This window comes from Carassius auratus, chromosome 18 (genome assembly GCF_003368295.1).
Source record: "Carassius auratus strain Wakin chromosome 18, ASM336829v1, whole genome shotgun sequence".
Lineage (NCBI taxonomy): Eukaryota > Metazoa > Chordata > Actinopteri > Cypriniformes > Cyprinidae > Carassius > Carassius auratus.
The window spans coordinates 16,598,665-16,618,961 of NC_039260.1; the positions used below are offsets into that span (position 1 = coordinate 16,598,665).

Below are 20,297 nucleotides of genomic sequence, written 5' to 3' on the forward strand. Positions count from 1 at the left end.
ATGCTCATACTTTTCATGTTCATACTTTTCAGTTGGCCAAGATTTCTAAATATCGTTTCTTTGTATTGGTCTTAAGTAATATTCAAATTTTCTGAGATACTGAATTTGGGATTTTCCTTTAGTTGTCAGTTATAATCATCAAAATTAAAAGAAATAAACATTTGAAATAATTTATTTAATAACACTCAGCGGGTGTTGCAGTCCAAAAAATGCACCCATCTATAATAAAAAGTGTCTCACACAGCTCTGATGAGTTCAGAAAGGCCTCCTGTAGAAAAAATATCCATATTCAAAATGTAATAATCTCTTTAGTGTCGCTTGCACCAATAGTTGTACAGAGAAGCAGCTCCTGGAGGTTTACGTATGAGGTCACAGTCTTGTGAAAACCAATGTCTGTTAAAAGGAGCAAAGGAAGCAAAGTTTCCTTACTTTAACAAATGAAAACCATTATCATCTCGGCTTATATCGAAACATTCTTCTTTACAAATCCTAATTTTATACTTCTAATTAGTGACCTATTTTTTATTTTATTTTATTTATTTTTTTGATCCCTCCCCTGCGTTTTCACGTTTGCCACTTCTGAGCATGCACAAAGCCGACCTCATACGTCATTCGCCCAGAGCTTCTTCCATGTAAAACAGTGAGCCCAAGTTAGATTAAATGGTTATTATGTTAACAAAGAAACTCATCTACATCGTGGATGCCCTGAGGTTGATTCAGTTGAGGTCAACTATTAATAACTAATGAGGGTATGGGGTTGTTGGAGTATGTTCCATTAAAAATAAAATAAAATAAAAAGAAAAAGTTCAAGAGCTGTTCCAAGGTTTGTTGGGAAATTATCTATGACATCATGCTGAAAACCACTTTTGGAAAATTTATTTGACTGGGTATGTATATGAGTAAGCTGTGCCTTTATTTAGTTTGAAAAAAAAAAACCCACCAGTGTCACCAGACGTTGCCTGTTTCTGAAATTGATAGAATGAGCAGCTCAGCGTGTGTGAACAGCTAATGATCAAAAGTAATTTAATGCATGCAAATGCTGCCTCTCATTCAGCATATCTGAATTAAATCTTTGGAAATGCATGAATTCTCTGCACAATTCTGTACAAGTGAGTGTGTGTGTGTGTGTGTCTGTTGATGGGTGGGGATATCTGGGCCTCTGCTAGAGAGCCTTTGGGTGCTTGTCACTCTGTGCTATATCAGCCAGCTGTGATTATAAACAACATCAAAGTCCTTTCCTCTGGTTAAGAATTTTACTGGAAAAAAATCTTCAGTTACAGCAGGTGTGCTGCTAAATGCTTTCTGCATGCTTTAGAAACAAACATGCCTCAAAATTATGGAAATTACAATGTCAGTGTGGATATTGTTGGATTAATTGACACTCGTCAAATGTAAGACAAATTTATTATGACTGACTTTAGGATCTGTACAAAGCATGCATTTAGGACTGTACATGGTATGTGAGCATGTGTCTATCATGCTTCTGAAAAAAGTTAATTCATACAGTTACTAATGTTCGGTTTAAAACTGTAAGACTGATAATCTGATTTTCATTATCTTTTTCAACATTTTGTTCACCAACTGTTCCAAGCTCAATAAATAAACAAATAAATGTTGCTTATCCACCTGAGCATGATGCTGTACACAATTATTACAAACAGTTGCAGGCTCTGAATTCCCAGTTTGCTAACCATGCTCAACTGTACCCAACTTTATTGGTGGATTGAACACCTGTAGTGATGTAGGCAAGGGTTTTTTTTTTTTTTTTTTTTTTTTTTTTTTTTTGTAGTATGTCTATCCAATAAATATGTCAGTGCTTGGCAGAACTATAAAAAAAATACATAAAAAAATATGTATCAATTTGCAAATGCCCATGCAATAATATTTTAGCAAATTTACATGAAAAAAAAAATACTAATGATAATGATAATTTCATACTGTGCAAACTGTATTTTCCATCCCCTTACCCTAATCCTACCTTTAAACCTACCCCTCTCACAAAAATTTCTGCAGTTTTCCCACAATGTTAATATTTACTGGTATTACTAACTTTGTCATCAGGACATTTGGTTACATATTTTTATCATGATACCTGTGCATACCTGATTTTATTATGATACCTTGTCCAAGCTCTTGTTCTTTTCAGACTGTACTATCGTAGTCCTCTCTTGGCGGGCCATCCTGCATGTACTATCAAACCTCTACAACTAATCCAGAATGCAGCAGCCAGAGTGGTCTTTAGTTAGCCGAAGAAAGCTCACATCACAACTATCATCATCATTTTGCATTAGCTGCCAATAGTCACTCGCATCAAATTCAAGGTACTGATGCTTGCCTACAAGACTCCCACTGGCACTGCACCAATATACCTAATCTCACTAGTTCAGACCTACGTCCCCTCCAGAATCTTGCATTCTTCAAGTGAACAATACCTCGAGGTGCCATCCCAAAAAGGCACAAAATCACTCTCATGGACCTTTTCCTGAACTGTTCCCAGCTGGTGGAACAACCTGCCTATTTCAATCCGAGCAGCAGAGTCTTTAGCCATTTTCAAAAAAAAAAAAAAACATCTAAAAGACACATTTTTTCGCCATCACCTGGCAAATTAATACTACCCCTTACTTATTCTATTCTATTCTATTCTATTCTATTCTATTCTATTCTATTCTATTGTCTAATTTATTAAACAATATTGCTGATTGCTCCTACTTTGTAAGTCGCTTTGGATAAAAGTGTCTGCTTAAAGACTAAATGTAAATACAAAAGTAAATCAGTGGCACTGGTGCCTAAACATCGCCTTAACCAATACTCTGATGCTCCAAATTATGATGTTTTTAAGGTTCAACTTAAGATATATTTATTAATCTTGCTTTTGCTAATTGATATTATTGTATTGATTATACAGGTGCTGGTCATATAATTAGAATACAATCAAAAAGTTGATTTATTTCACTTATTCCATTCAAAATGTGAAACTTGTATATTATATTCATTCAGTACACACAAACTGATATATTTCAAATGTTTCTTTCTTTTAATTTTGATGATTACAACTGACAACTGAGGAAAATCCCAAATTCAGTATCTCAGAAAAATAGAATATTGTGAAATGGTTCAATATTGAGCTCAATAATTAACTCAAAACACCTGCAAAGGCCTTTAAAATGGTCTCTCAGTCTAATTCTGTAGGTTACACAATCATGGGGGAGACTACTGACTTGACAGTTGTCCAAAAGAAGACCATTGACAATTTGCACAAGGAGGGCAAGACACAAAAGGTCATTGCAAAAGAGACTGGCTGTTCACAGAGCTCTGTGTCCAAGCACATTAATAGATGGGCGAAGGGAAGGAAAAAGAGGTGGTAGAAAAAAGTTTACAAGCAATAGGAATAACCGCACCCTGGAGAGCAGTGCCGTCGCTCCCTACACGCAGAGTACGCAGTCTGCGTAGGGCACCAACTCCCAGGGGGGGGCACCATCCCAGTTGCTCAAAAAAAAAAAAAAAAAAAAATTCCTTTCATCATTCTCCCATCCGCGAACGCGACCGCTAGGACCTCATGTTTGCGGCTGAATGTTCATAATTGATGGATGGACATTTGTGCCTGGGTAAAGGACATCAGCAATCCGGTGCAGAGAAAAGAAAAATAAAGAAAGTAAAACAATAAAAAAATATATAAAGTTGTCTTGACGTTAGTCTCAAATTTAGGGACCGTCTCTAAAGTTACATGCAATATTGGTATACACTTTTCTAACGTCAGTAGCATTTGTGGAGAATGACTTACATTCATAAAAACAACTGTAATTGTTCATCTAGGTGTCAGCTATAATGCACATTTGAACTGAATGTTGGATATTTATTAAAACAAACTGTAAATCATATCTAAATTATGCTACTTTTTCACATGGGCTCAAACGCAAATTTGAAACTCAATAGCATTGGAGGAGAAAGACTTGCAGTCATAAAACTATTGTAATGTGTTGATTTAGGAGTCAGCTACAATGCACACCTTATACATTTTTAATATATATTAAAATAAATTATAATTCATTTAGGTAAAAAATAGGCCCATTTATCACTTTCAGGCACATTCCAGTGAAAGTTTATTTATTTATTTTTCAGGTTCCCTTACGAAAAATTACCCATGGTTTTAACAATAACACCACAAATCATCGTTCTTGTAGACATGGTAACTGCAAATTAACCATGGTTTTGTTACTTCAAAAAAAAATTTACAATGTATTAATATACTGTAATATTTTTTGATGTTGTTGTTGCTATAAAAAAAAAAAAGAGCTAAGCCATCAGTAGCCAGGTAAATACAAAATAAACAATTTATGTACGTTATTACAAATGCCTGCAAAGGGAGCCAGATGCCATGTAATTGCTGCTGTTACATTTACAGGACAATCAAATCCTTGTTTAGGCTATTGACCAAACATTTAATTCATATTCACTTAATCTTTCATTTTAAGCCACCGTTTTGCTATAGATGACAAAGCCTTTATAATTTCTTCAACAAAAAAACATACATATCACAACCATTACAAAAATAAACCATGGTTTTATCATAGTAACACTGCTTAATTTCCTTTTGCATGATTTCTGAATGCTTGAGACTATAAAATAAATTAGACTCATAATAAAGTTATAGCCATAGGTAAATGTCGAGAGCTACAATTGTAATTTGTAAATAACACAATTTATTCACTTACTTTTTTATTTGATTAAAGTTCTAAAGCTTCATTCATTAAACCATTAAACACACGGAAGCGCGCGTGAAGCTCGCGGCGATTTCAGCATCTTTCCTCTCACTAAATGAGGACTTGAACACATGAACAACATCTTCCAAACTGCTCTGAGAGTCACTTCATGAGCATTTGAACATTTGATTTGAGTAAACTGAACTATATGTTGCAGAACTGTAAAGTTATTCTCGTCGACCCGTCAAAATAAAAGTCTGGTTTAGTTTAAAGACAAGTGTTTGCCATAAATGTTCAGCAGAATGTACATAGCCTACTACTACTAAAATAATCAAACATATATATTTTTTTAAGGTTTAAATCACACAACATGTCTTCCATGTTTTATTTTTAGTAGTAAATCCCCTTTGTTAATAAAGTTTGCTTAATTTTCAACAATTAAAAGTAGAGGTGCTCCGATCACGATCGGCCGATCGTTAATGCGCATCTCGTCAGTAAAGCCGGTTCTCTAATCAGCTGTTAATTCTATCAGGTGCGTGATTTCACATAGAGCAGCTGTTACTACACAGAGCCGTTGTTAACGGAGAAGATGCGCCAAAAAACGCTGAAAATGAAGTGGATTTGCGCATCTTCTCTATTAACAACGGCTCTGTGTAGTAACAGCTGCTCTATGTGAAATCACGCACCTGATGGAATTAACCGCTGATTAGTTAACCGGCTTTACTGACGAGATGCGCATAACGATCGGCCGATAATCGGAGCACCCCTAATTAAAAGATTAAATTAATTATTGTTTTGTGCCTTCAATTGATAACCAGAAAAATGCTAATACACAACATAATTTCTGAGGGGGAAAAAGATATCATAAGGCTATTTTAAGGGGAAAAAATGAATAAATGTAAGTTGTTTGTATGCATTTAAATAAGTATACATGCTAAAACACAGAACTAGATAACAATAAAACATACGGTGAATAAAAAATAAACATTTCATAGGTCCATAAATATGTAATTTTTGTAAACTTTTTAATAAATTGATGTGAAAATGTAGAAGTTTTATGATTTTAATGAATTAGACTTGATTTTTGATTTATACAACTTAATTTAACCATTAAAAAGGAGTTGAGAAAATTTTAAATGGAAAAAAAATAGAATCCATAAATATTTAAACGGAATTTGGAAAAAAGTTAAACTGAATATGGAAAATAATAAAACGGAAAATCATGAGGTTTTCAAAAAGAAAACTGTCGAGGAAAGTGTACCCCTGTGGAAATATATTCATAATTTATAATATTTATATTCAAGTTCATAGATCTTTTATTTATATTGTAGTTGAAAACAGCCCTGTGAGTAATTCATTGCAAAATTCATTCACAGTTGCAAAGATACCAGGACCTGGTTTAAGGACCATGGTATCCCTGTTCTTAATTGGCCAGCAAACTTGACTGACCTTAACCCCATAGAAAATCTATGGGGTATCGTGAAGAGGAAGATGCAATATGCCAGACCCAACAATGCAGAAGAGCTGACGGCCACTATCAGAGCAACCTGGGCTCTCATAACACCTGAGCAGTGCCACAGACTGATCGACCCCATGACACGTCACATTGCTGCAGTAATTCTGGCAAAAGGAGCCCCAACTTAGTATTGAGTGTTGTACATGCTCATACTTTTCATGTTCATACTTTCCAGTTGGCCAAGATTTCTAAAAATCCTTTCTTTGTATTGGTCTTAAGTAATATTCAAATTTTCTGACATACTGAATTCGGGATTCTCCTTAGTTGTCAGTTATAATCATCAAAATTAAATGAAATAAATATTTGACATTTATCAGTCTGAGTGTAATGAATGAATATAATTTACAAGTTTCACTTTTTGAATGGAATAAGTGAAATAAATCAACTTTTTGATGATATTCTTATTATATCACCAGCACCTGTATTGTGTTCAGTGCTTTGACAAGCTAATTTTAAAGGCACTTTATATAATAGAGTTTATTATTATTATTATTATTATTATTAAGTCTCCTTCCATTTGCACGATTAATCGAATGCGATTGTCATGTGTGTCTCGTTAGTAAAGCCAGTTCTGTGATTAGCAGTAAATGTCCATTACCTGCTTTCAAATGGAGCGGCACTTAGACAGAGAAGGAAGTTAGCTGACAAGCTACGCAATATCACATTCATAATCTTATGCAATTCATTTGTGATATGAACGCGATATTGCACAGCTTGTCAGCGAACTATGACTCTGGTAGGTAGGTAGGTAGATAGTAGGTAGGCTGTGTTCATACAGCTTTATTTCTATGTGACTAATTTTAAATCACAATTAAATTAATTCATTCAATGTATCACTTCTTATTGTAAAATGATGATTTTGGATTTAAATCTTTAAAAAAAGCATGCAAATATACGGCTGTTTCTATCATGTTTGTTTTGTGATTGCGCCAGTTCCAATGTTTTATTTCTTATTAGTTTTCTGGTAACTTCTCTTTGTTGGTGAATGTTCCTGAGAGTTGTGTAATGGGCGGGTTTCAGTGAAGTGATGCAGAGCTTCCGGCCCGACGGTGAAAATGCAGCGTGATTTTGGCCTCGGTGCTAAGGTCTGAGGCTATTGGCCCTGCCCAGCCTGGCCCCTTTTAAGCACTGGCTCACACCGGCTCAACAGTGGAAAAGCAGCTATTGAAAGCAGTGGAGCTACAATCAACTTAACTTATGATGATTTTGGGAAACGCAGACCTGGTTTAATAATATTTTGTACATTTGTTTTAGTTTTTAATTTACACTACAGTAGGGAAATTACAATACTTCTTTCCTAATTTCTACACTTTAAAGATATATTTTTAATTTGGTCTACACTTAAACTGCTAGTTTTCAGCAATTCCTGCTGCACTTTTAAACTTTAACATGCTTCAGTGAAAAGATGCTTATAGAAACGCGTATCACTAGAAATCTAGTAGTGAAATGCTGTAATCATCTGTCACTAAAAATAAAGGTTATCTGGTGACTGTTGAATTCTCAATCGTGTGCTACACAGCACATGCAATAATCAAGTTCACTACATTAAATCACTGTGAGTGGACACGTTCTGAAGCATGAAAAACACAGAATCATGAGCCGATCACCTGAGTGAAGTGTGTGCTTCACTTTGAAATGCACAGCTACAATAGACTTGATAAAGGGATTAAGTCATTGTGCTTTTGGTTTTAATTCATTTTACAGATACTTTACCAAAGAATAATGGTCCAAAATAAATTTTTAAGACATATTATGTTAGAATAAGTATATTTATAATAGTAATAAGAATTAAATATATTTTAAAAACTACACTTTTTGCCCAAAAGTCCAATGGTTTTTAATCATCATGTGACCACAATAATACACTCATTATTAAAAATAAAAGTTTCTTTACTGGCATCAATTGTTCCAAAAAGAACCTTTACCATCCCTGGAATCTTTTCATTCCACAAAAGGTTCTTAAGAGTGGAAAACATTTCTTTATATTTTTAAAATGTTATTCACTCTAATCAAAAATGGTTCTTTTAAGAACTGATCATTGAAAGGTTCTTTGAGGAGCCAAAACTGGTTCTTCTATGTCATCGCCAGATTCAACGTAAAAATGTCTGTGCATTTATCTTTTACATTTTGAACAAAGCAGCTCATGCCCTATAGCTCTGTTTAGCACATGTAAAATGCCTATGGAGGCTTAGGGGAATGGATATAATATTTCACATCAGCATGACCAAACAGATGCCTGTGATGTGGCCATGGGCATGCAGGCACAGTAGCTCAGTTTGTCAAGAAGCGGTGTTCAGTCATCAGGACCCTCCCACTTGGCCCAGGAGCACTGAATGCTGAGGTGTAATGGACTGCTAAATGAATGAAACATTAGCATATGTAACGCAGCAGCAAACCCTGCTTCCCAGCTCCCCTAGCCACCTGTGGATTTTGAAAACATCTGAAGGGCTTTGATCATTTAATGGCCCATGCAGTTTCATGAAAATGTGGTCTGGAGTTGCCTGGCTAAAAAGATGGCAATAGGCTGTTAAACTAGTTTTACGAAAAAGACCAAAGTCAACTAGATTCACAAGATGAATTGTGCTAGCTGAACATGGTCACCAACATGCTTTGCTGTACAAAACCTTGACTATGTTAATAAATTAGCTAGAGTCCCAAATTAACATTAATCTACAGAAACCTAGACCAGCATGAACATTCAGTAAAACAAGATCCAAGATCAGGATCACATTGCATGGTAAGGTTTAGGACTGGAATTGGCACTTTGACAACATTCTAATTATAGATTTTAGATCTTTGTTAATGTTAATTAGGTATTGTTGATCAGTGTTGGTCATCTTACTTTAAAAAAGTAATTAGTCACAGTTACAAATTACTTCTCCCAAAAAGTAATTGAGTTAGTAACTAGTTAGTAGTTAGTTACCACATTGAAAAATTAATTAGTTACTCCGCAAAGTAACTGTGACGTAATTTTTTTTTTTTTTATGTTCTATAATGCTATTACGTTCTATAACATATTTAATATCAAACTGATTGAAGAATAAAAACACTATATAACGTATTTTAGAACATTTGGTATTTATTTGAACTCAATAGATTGCAGCCTGCCATATGGTATGCATATAAATAAATAAATAAATAACATTGAAAATAAAATTCAAATGCAAAATTAAGACACACAAATGTAAACTGGGTAAAAAGAAACAAACGAAACCTAAAGACTTTTTTTTTTTTTTTTTTTATTGGGAAAAATGTTACAGAAACATTCTTGCCTTTAATTTCAATTAACAAGAAGTAGTACCGGTACTTCCAGTTCGACATGCTACCTTTGAATTTCCCCGGCTCTTTGCCATTGTCGCTGACGCTGTCTTGTGTTTAGTGGTAGTCAGAGTGATCATCTTTGCATTTGAGTGAAAGTGACATTCAGCCAAGTATGGTGACCCATACTCAAAATTCGTGCTCTGCATTTGACCCATCCGAAATGCACACACACAGAGCAGTGAACACACACACTGTGAGCACACACCCGGAGCAGTGGGCAGCCATTTATGCCGCGGCACCCGGGGAGCAGTTGGGGGTTCGATGCCTTGCTCAAGGGCACCTAAGTCGTGGTATTGAAGGTGGAGAGAGAACTGTTCATGCACTCCCCCCCACCCACAATTCCATCCAGCCCGAGACTAGAACTCACAACCCTTCGATTGGGAGTCCAACCCTCTAACTATTAGGCCACGACTTCCCCTTCCCCATTTGCAACGGTATCATCATCCCCACCCCTGCTCTCTCCAGGCAGCTGATGTGTAGCCAAAGCATGACACTTCACACTTTATTCAACCAAATTGTAGTAACGCGACACTTTACATTCTCAGTACAGATAACGGCATTGCAACGATGCGAAAAGTAAGTAATTAGATTGCTCCGTTACTGAAAAAATAAAAATAAACTCTGTTAGTAACATTATACTTAAACACTGTTACTCCCAACACTGTGGTTGATGTGAATTCAAGTTCTGCCCGAATGATCAGTGAGAGCAGAACGATTGTGTCACATGCTTTAAACTGATAAACTACTGTGTGCATGCTCACAGATGAAAACAACAGAGAACAAAACATGTTGAAGTGGATTAGAGCCCTACACATTTTTTTTTTTTTTTGAACGTTAAATATAAGTTTTTTTTTTTTTTTTAAGTAATGACCAAGCGGTATCACAATGTTAGTTTAAATGTTTAACTTAGATAAATGTGTGCTGTTAGATGTATATCCAATCCTTTGTGTGGAGAGTGGAAGCTGCACTTTTTTTTTCAACTTTAAAATATGCAGTAATTTTTGCTCATAAATGTTAGAGTAATACGTCATTCTAAACTGTAAAGGGTCTGCTTTTATTTGTTTGCACTCACAATATTACCAAAACGTTGTGCTTTTACAAAATAAAGAAAATTAACACTCTCTGCTGTCTCGGTCTTGAGCAGGAACACTTCACAATGATGAAAGTAAACTCAATGAATTGCCTCACAGGCATGATTAAAAATATAAAGTTTAAAGGGGGGGTGAAATGCTCGTTTTCACTCAATATCCTGTTAATCTTGAGTACCTATAGAGTAGTACTGCATCCTTCATAACTCCAAAAAGTCTTTAGTTTTATTATATTCATTAGAGAAAGATAGTCTGTACCGATTTTTCCCGGAAAAACACGACCGACTGGAGGCATGACGTGTGGGCGGAGCTAAAGAATCACGAGCGCCAGTAGGCTTTTGTGATGAGAGCGTTTGGAAGCTGTGACATTACCTTGAGGAAAAAACCATCATCCAAAACAAACCATGGCTAACAGTCGGATTCAGCCGTTTATTTATAATCCAGAATCAGATCCCGAGGCTGAAACTGAATGAGAGCAGCAGCAGCAACGACTCGCTCCGAGCGGGGCTCGAACTCGGGTCTCCGGCATGGGAGGCGGACGCACTAACAAAGGAGGCAGAGATATTTTAAGCAGTTTTACTCACCGCCTGCGGTTCCAACACACGATCGTGACCCTTTTTCGTTGGGATTGCATCATCCTTAAGAAATAAACGATACGCAAATCCGTCGTCAAACTGGGCCTTGTTTGTAAAACAAGCATCTTCGAAATGCAGGGAACAAACACAAACACTTGCATAACTCCGTTGATGCTCTGTAAAAATAAACTCCATCCACTGGTCCCTTAATGCTGTTTTTTCTTTGGTAATCTGTGCAGGGTTGTCTTGCCCTGGCAACCAAAAACACACTCCTTTCGTGACATTTCGCGACGCTCTCGCTCTGATCACTGATTGTCTGTGCTCAGCCTCTCAGTGCTGCTCTGCTATACGTCTGCTCTTCCGGCAGACGTGCCCTTAGGACCCATATAAGAAAATTCCGCTCCATCTAATGTCACACAGAGCCATACTCGAAAAAAACTTTCCGAAACTTGTGACAAACCGGAAGGAGTATTTTTGGAACAGAAATACTCCTTCAAACATACAACTTAATTTTTGAAACTTTGTCTATGTTTAGCATGGGAATCCAACTCTTTAACAGTGTAAAAAACTCAGTATGCATGAATTAGCATTTCACCCCCCCCTTTAAAGTGAAGTGATATACAGCCATGTATGGTGACCCATACTTAGAATTCATGCTCTGCATTTAACCCATCCAAAGTGCACATACACAGCAGTGAACAGACACACAGAGCAGTGGGCAGCCATTTATGCTGCAGCGCCCGGGGAGCAGTTGGGGGTTCAGTGCCTTGCTCAAGGGCACCTAAGTCGTGGTATTGCCAGCCCAAGACTTGAAACCCACAACCTTGGGGTTAGGAGCCATACTCTCTAACCACTAAACCACAACTTCCCCATTTAAAGCTTTAAACTACTACTTAAAAATAAATAAATAAATAAACAATTTTTTTTCCCCTTCATACACCATAATTATTGATAATGATTAATTCAATAGAGAGTATTGTTATTGTTATTATTGTTATTGTTGTGTTACAGTAAAACTGTAAAGTTAAAAAAATATAATTAATGTAATTATCTGCCTATACAATGTTTTTAAAGTTTTCAATGTTTTAAGGAATACTTATAGGCCAAGTCTATTATAGGATTTTCAACAACAACAACAACAATAATAAATCACTTTCACACACACACAAACACACAAAAAAGGAATACATTCATTCATAAAATGTATTTCTTTGTATAAGGTTTGGCGATATGGCTGAAAATATTATTCAGTATTATTATTATTATTATTATTAGCCACAGTATTCATTTATTTTTTTAATTTTTTTTTCAAATCCCACTCTCATTAGAAAACATTTATCTGTTTGTATGATGTGATTCATGTTGAAACACATGATTTTCAGAAAAAAAAAGGTAAGGATGTTGGTACACCCATAAACCTAACTATCAGTGGGGTGTAAACTGCTCATACAAAAACAAATGAATAAGACTGTACGAATTCATACAAATTAGCCACCAATTTGCCAAAATGTTAAATATTTGGTGTAAGTTGGATGGACTGAAGTAACATTTATTATTTTGTGTGATAGTTCATCGCTATCAGCATAAATTTTATCTCAATCCCATTCTGAGATTGTTTTATTGCCATGCTGTAATTTGAGGCTTTCAATAGGTATGATTGATAAACTGTAATCATCACTATAAACACACACGGTCATAATTTCATACTGCGTTTTAAGACCTTCTTGTCTGTGCTTAGTATTTCAGGATGTTGAATCATAATAACAGTTTTGCCTGCCAAAAAACAGATCATTTTTAGCTGTTCTATTTGAAAACACTCTGTTTTCCTAAAAGGTGACAGCTCTGACCAATGTTATAGTTGACTTGACAAGCACCCAAAAATCTGCCAGTTGACTGAAATTGAAACAATCATCAACAGCATTATGCAGGACAGCATTTTTCAAACTTTCAGCAGCCTGAGGCGACACAAGACCCTGAGAAAGGCACCAGCACTGGGATGTAATGCATGGATGAGGAGAGAGAAAGTGAAATAAGAAAGAACCAAGTGGCAGTCATCCAAAATCCTGATGGTTTAAGACTGCCTGTTAAAAGGCATCAGGAAATGTTTCTTGTCACCGCATTATCCTCCAGCCACCTCTTAGGCTTTGGCACAGTGGCCATGGAAGAGGTTATAGATGAATGCTATTAGCAGGGGCAAATCATATTTCATTTATAATATGTTGTGCAATTTCCACAGCTATGTGTCTTTTGCCTTCTTTGTGGTAAGATTTGAATCTCTGTCACAGTTGGTATCCCGCCTGAGCAGTTGTACACCAGAGGTTATATTTATCAGAGGATGTTCAAAGACTGTGATCTCTCCAGTCTGATGCTTTCAGGGTTGAATCACGGCATTGTAGAGAGGCCACTCACATTATTGATAGATGAGATGTGGAGCGGACATGCCCGTCTGGATATCCATCATGTTACTAACCACTTCTTGCCGTGAGAGATCCTCAGACAATAGAAGTCACTCCATGAGCCAAGAACCTCACAAACTTTGGCAAATTAAGTTATTATAGCAGCCAGCCAATAGTACTGAAACTGTCAATTTTAGTCAGTGTCTACCATTTATGTAATATGCATCAGAGAGTCAGTGAACTGTGGCTGAGGTTGAGACTAGCACGCAAGCATGTGTTTATTCTGAGAGAGCTGTCATATGCCATAAAGTCTAGTGTAATGCTAAGGGAAGGAGAGATGTGTGTTTTGAGAGGAGGAGGCATTTCATAAAGATCTCTGTGATGACTTAATCTAAGAAATAGAGGTGAGGTGTAACGACTGGTCATTGTCAGCGTGTCATCCTTTAGAACAGAAACGGGCAGTCGATTCTCTGGCAGATTCATCACGGTGGTTCTTTCACAGGAGTGACAAAGACATTACAAGAAAAAAAAAAAAAAAAAAAAAAAAAAACTTCACAGCTTGTATGCCCACCCAGGCATGGATGCTGTTTAATGGGTCCTATTTATACTCAGAATAGCTTTCTGTAATTTATTATACATGGGCAACTGCAGGGAAAACAAACAAGGATCATTCTGATGGTGTCTGGAATAGGAAGATCAATATACACACCAGAGACACTATATTTCCTAGTCTTCATTTGTAGACACAATACAATGGGTACACTTTTTTTTTAAACCGTCATATTCTTAATCACAATAGAGCAATTGTTATTATTATTATTATTATTATTATTATTATTATTATTATTATTATTATTATTATTATTATTTGCATAGAAATCTTCCCCTTTCTTTAAAGGTATATATACATAAAAAAGAAAACAAGTGAAAAAAGAAAGTACACTGATAAACGCTTTAATATTGTTAAACATATCCTTACAGTACTATTGTAACACACAACACACACATCTAAAATAAAAGACAGACTCGGTGCTGCAATTTTGCACATGGTGCTGAAAACCCTGTGTGGGTTTCATATTTGAAAGCCCCTGTGTAGTGTGAATTTTCTACCTACCCCATTTTCCATCTCAGCGGACACAAACAATCCATCTCTCAAACTGTTTCATGTTTTTGCTTTTAATATAAAAAGGAGACCAATATTGCAATCATCTTAATGAATACTTCCACAGAAAAAGTCTTCACACCCTGAATCAATTACAATTTTAGACTATTGTTTAAACCAGACTGTGTCAAAGCTTTAGAGTATTATTATTTGGCTTTTGTATCCAAAGTTGTGAGGGCAGTGGGAAGAAAACGGATGAAAAAGAATGTAACGCTTCCTTGTCAAATGCAGGAGGAAATACCTCCAGCATAGTGCTGACTGAATGCTGTTTCATGTCAATTCTGTCACTGTGTCAAGCAGTCAGTGCTTTATGCCTGTTAGACAAGGCTCTTTTGGCATAGAGTTTTTTATTTTTGTTTTTTTTTTTTTCACCGACACAACACTAACAACTATAGCCGTTTTGCTCTGATGTCAAGTGAAAAGTGCTGCCGGTAGAGTGAAGACAGTATTAGCTGTAAACTAAGTAAATTAATCCAAATTCAAAGTGTTGAAACATCACACTGAACACAATCATTATCATTTCCACAAGTGAAAATCTAAATTCTCAGACAAAGCTCATTGTTACTGTCTCTCATCTAACTCAAGCAGTTATTTCAGAACATTCAGCATGGCTGTCCACTGTTTTAGGATTTTTGTGATTTTTCTTATAAAGCAGCATTTATTTTATTGTTATTTTCAAACATATATCAGTCTAAAATAACTTTTTATTAGGGGTGTAGTGGTACATGTATTCAAACATTTTCATTACGGGCATTTTCATTACAAACATTTCATTACATTGATGTGGCATGACCGATCGCTGTATAAATGCCTCAGAGAGCTGATTCTTGGATGGTTCAGAAATGTGCTGATACAGTATTGTTCAAAATAATAGCAGTACAATGTGACTAACCAGAATAATCAAGGTTTTTAGTATAGTTTTTATTGCTACGTGGCAAACAAGTTACCAGTAGGTTCAGTAGATTGTCAGAAAACAAACAAGACCCAGCATTCATGATATGCACGCTCTAAAGGCTGTGCAATTGGGCAATTAGTTGAAAGGGGTGTGTTCAAAAAAATAGCAGTGTCTACCTTTGACTGTACAAACTCAAAACTATTTTGTACAAACATTTTTTTTTCTGGGATTTAGCAATCCTGTGAATCACTAAACTGATATTTAGTTGTATGACCACAGTTTTTTAAAACTGCTTGACATCTGTGTGGCATGGAGTCAACCAACTTGTGGCACCTCTCAGCTGTTATTCCACTCCATGATTCTTTAACAACATTCCACAATTCATTCACATTTCTTGGTTTTGCTTCAGAAACAGCATTTTTGATATCACCCCACAAGTTCTCAATTGGATTAAGGTCTGGAGATTGGGCTGGCAACTCCATAACATTAATTTTGTTGGTTTGGAACCAAGACTTTGCCCGTTTACTAGTGTGTTTTGGGTCATTGTCTTGTTGAAACAACCATTTCAAGGGCATGTCCTCTTCAGCATAGGGCAACATGACCTCTTCAAGTATTTTAACATATGCAAACTGATCCATGACCCCTGGTATGCGATAAATAGGCCCAACACCATAGTAGGAGAAACATGCCCATATCATGATGCTTGCACCTCCATGCTTCACTGTCTTCACTGTGTACTGTGGCTTGAATTCAGAGTTTGGGGGTCGTCTCACAAACTGCCTGTGGCCCTTGGACCCAAAAAGAACAATTTTACTCTCATCAGTCCACAAAATGTTCCTCCATTTCTCTTTAGGCCAGTTGATGTGTTCTTTGGCAAATTGTAACCTCTTCTGCACATGCCTTTTTTTTAACAGAGGGACTTTGCGGGGGATTATTGAAAATAGATTAGCTTCACACAGACGTCTTCTAACTGTCACAGTACTTACAGGTAACTCCAGACTGTCTTTGATCATCCTGGAGGTGATCATTGGCTGAGCCTTTGCCATTCTGGTTATTCTTCTATCCATTTTGATGGTTGTCTTCCGTTTTCTTCCACGTCTCTCTGGTTTTGCTCTCCATTTTAAGGCATTGGAGATCATTTTAGCTGAACAGCCTATCATTTTTTGCACCTCTTTATAGGTTTTCCCCTCTCTAATCAACTTTTTAATCAAAGTACGCTGTTCTTCTGAACAATGTCTTGAACGACCCATTTTCCTCAGCTTTCAAATGCATGTTCAACAAGTGTTGGCTTCATCCTTAAATAGGGGCCACCTGATTCACACCTGTTTCTTCACAAAATTGATGACCTCAGTGATTGAATGCCACACTGCTATTTTTTTGAACACACCCCTTTCAACTAATTCAACTAATTGCCCAATTGCACAGCACATGATATGAGCGTGCATATCATGAATGCTGGGTCTCATTTGTTTTCTGAGAATCTACTGAACCTACTGGTAACTTGTTTGCCACGTAGCAATAAAAAAATATACGAAAAACCTTGATTATTCTGGTTAGTCACATTGTACTGCTATTATTTTGAACAATACTGTATAAACAAACATTGACTAGAGTGGCTTCGATCAGCTTGTGCAGTGTAAATGGGGTCCTTTCAAAGGGCAACCCAAAAAGTTTAGATTAAAGCTGTTAATTCTAACCTTATGATGTAAAAGGACTCCTTATAGTTTAAAGAATAAGAGGTCAATTTTTTTATCACTAAGGACATTTTTATTATAACGTAATGTATTTAAAGAAAGAGCAACTTGTTCAGTAAACTACTTTACAGCCACCCCCCCCCTCCCCATCATATGAAACCATTACGTTAAAACCGAGGTATGCACCGAATCATACTTGTGTACACCCCTACTGTTTATGCACACTGAATATTCATAAAGTGGTCAGCTGTTTTGTAGAGGCCCCTAATTTTATTTAAAAAAAAAAGTAAACATGTTTCATGAATCCTTTCCATGGACTTCTGTCCGATCGCCACCAGAGGTCACTCATTCGGCATATGGACTCTTGCCCCACTAACTGTTACACTATACCCTGGACTACATTTCCCATCATCCATTACACTGATTACACACAGCTGTCATCAATCTCCTGCTCACCTGAGAGCGATCACACCCACTATATAACACAGATCCTGCTCAAGTGACAGAGTATTGTTTCAGCATTTATCACTCTCATTGCTGTAGCTACATTATGGAGCCAGTTCAGTTTTCAGCTTTAGTTCTTAGTCTAGTCTTGTGATTACCTGTTTCCTGCCTGTGTACCTGGTTTATCTCTCTTTCCCTTGCCCTTTTGGATATTGTTTGCAACGCTTGTTTGAATCACTCTCTTGCCTTGCCTTCTAATATATCTGTTCGCCATTGTCTGACCTTTGCCTGTTTTGTGACCATGCCTGTAAATAACAGCTTTGCACATGGATCCGCATGCTTCATCTGTTAACTCTGTAACAATATGCATATAATGTAGTTATTTTAATACATTTTAAAACGAATTAATCAAACTTACTAATGGCTTCCCAAATTTAATTTGCAAAGGAAGTTGTCACATGACGCATATGCATCTTGGGGGATAATAGCCTATGTTATATGCTGCTTGCCTGTTGCATTCCGTAAATGGATATTTGGCTTTTTATTTTAACAAAATACAACAACTGCAGAGGAATCTGGACCTAACTAAAATAAAGTCAGATGAAGATGCTGACATATGATGACTCAAGTCTGGAGTCCGAGATCGGACAATCTCATAAAGGTAACAATTATTTCAGAAAAAGGACCATTTACATCCAAATGTAATTTAACATACACAGAACAAAACCGATTTCACAATATAAACTGCTTAATCTGTCTTTTTCCGAAAGATTTGCTATATGAGTTTGATGCCTGCTTTTGTGCATTTAACTTGAATCATCTCCAGCAGATATCTGTTTTACAATAGTGGGTGTTTCGCTCGTTGATTTGCTTAATAAAATTATACTTTGTACTTTTAGCTAGTGCAGCAAAAATAGACAGCACGTCTCTTTGCCATGGCAACCTCAGTGCATACTGCTGATCTATATAATCATAAAATCACTTAAATGGTACATGGAGTGTGACTTTTTAGGTTTACTACAGAAATGCTAAAATGTTTTTAAAAGTTTAACTGATCAAATCAACTGGCTTGGTGTGAAACCCCTTGTTTCCTAGGGCTTTAGGAAGCTTTTTTAAAATAAATTGTTAAAACTACTTCAATACAAAATGTTTAATTTATGCTGTTGCCCCATACATGTTTACTGTTTTGTAATTAAGTTACCAAACAGAAAGATATTTAAAAGACACAACTATGCCTTATGAGACTTTTATAAAAAGTAAATACCACAAGCAGAAACTGTCAAAGCACCCCTCAGAGGTTGAGTGGGGAAAAAGAGTGAAAGAGTCCAGTGTCTCATCTAGACCGACTGCTGACTAGCATTGCTATCATCTTTATCTGAGGTGGAACCTTATTTCTTTCCATGTGGGGAGAGAACAACAGTTGCTCAGTCAGGAAATGGATAATTTCACAATCCATCTGAGATCCTCTGGTGGCCTGTGCCAGCAGAACCTGAGTCAGAGACAAGGCAGCCATTAAAAGCACCACAACAGCAGTCTTCTCATTAGCACCACACTGAGCTGAGGTAGGAGCCAGCTGCATACACAAATTACCAACTAGGTGAGAATTGAAAAATTTATAAAAAGAGAACTGATTAAAAAATACAATACAAGCAATACAATGACATCAGCAGCTGAAGCCATATATTTTTTTCAGGCCTGTAGTATGGACCTCTAATGCACCAGGGAATATTTTTGTGACCTCAAAAATCTGTCTAGTTATTTTTCCTCTAGTCACAGGCTCAAGTGTCATCCATACAGACCTGTCACAGATTGGCTAATGCATACAGAGAAGAAACAATAGAAAACATAGGTAGTGTATCCCAATAGCATTATTAGTCAAGTTAGCAAAAGGTTCTGTTGTTAGAAACATAGGTCAATTGTTTCAACTAGCATTCACAAACACCGTAGCTTTCATTTGACATCTTACAAAAACAGCCCTTCATAGAGAAAGGCCTTAACAGATATGCAAACATGCAGCACTGACATATGGCATTTGGGTAGGGAATTACACGGGTGAGAACACAAACAATCACACTCTCATTGCTGTGCAGAAGCTGAGACTCTTTAGAAATAGTAAAAGCATAAAGGTTTTGGAGGAAACATTAGTGTTATCTGAGCTGAATGAGATGGATGCACCGAAGCATGGAGATTTTATTTTCCATTTACTTCCCCACAGAGCGTCAACAATGACCTGAAAATTTATGAAAAACATTTCAGCACACAAAGACAACTAGCAACAGCCTCTAGAGGGGAAGCATATCATGATGAGCTGCAGTGCAGGAAATTGAGAAGAAAGACTTATTTATCAACAGGCTATGGTTCTTTATCAACACAAAAATGGAGAAATTCATACAAACCAGACAGAAGGTTGGACAGATGGGAACACAGATATAAAACTTGTCTGAGATGCAGTGGCAGTCTGAGGCACTTAAAATAAAGCCATCATTTACAAGCCATCTCTACCACC

At 36.4% G+C, this 20,297-nt stretch overlaps 1 protein-coding gene across 1 annotated transcript in view; it reads right to left on the minus strand.

Moving 5' to 3' along the window:
* Positions 1-20,297, minus strand: part of LOC113118547 (spondin-1-like) — a 199,962-nt gene that overhangs the window by 104,008 nt on the left and 75,657 nt on the right. The window lies entirely within an intron of this gene.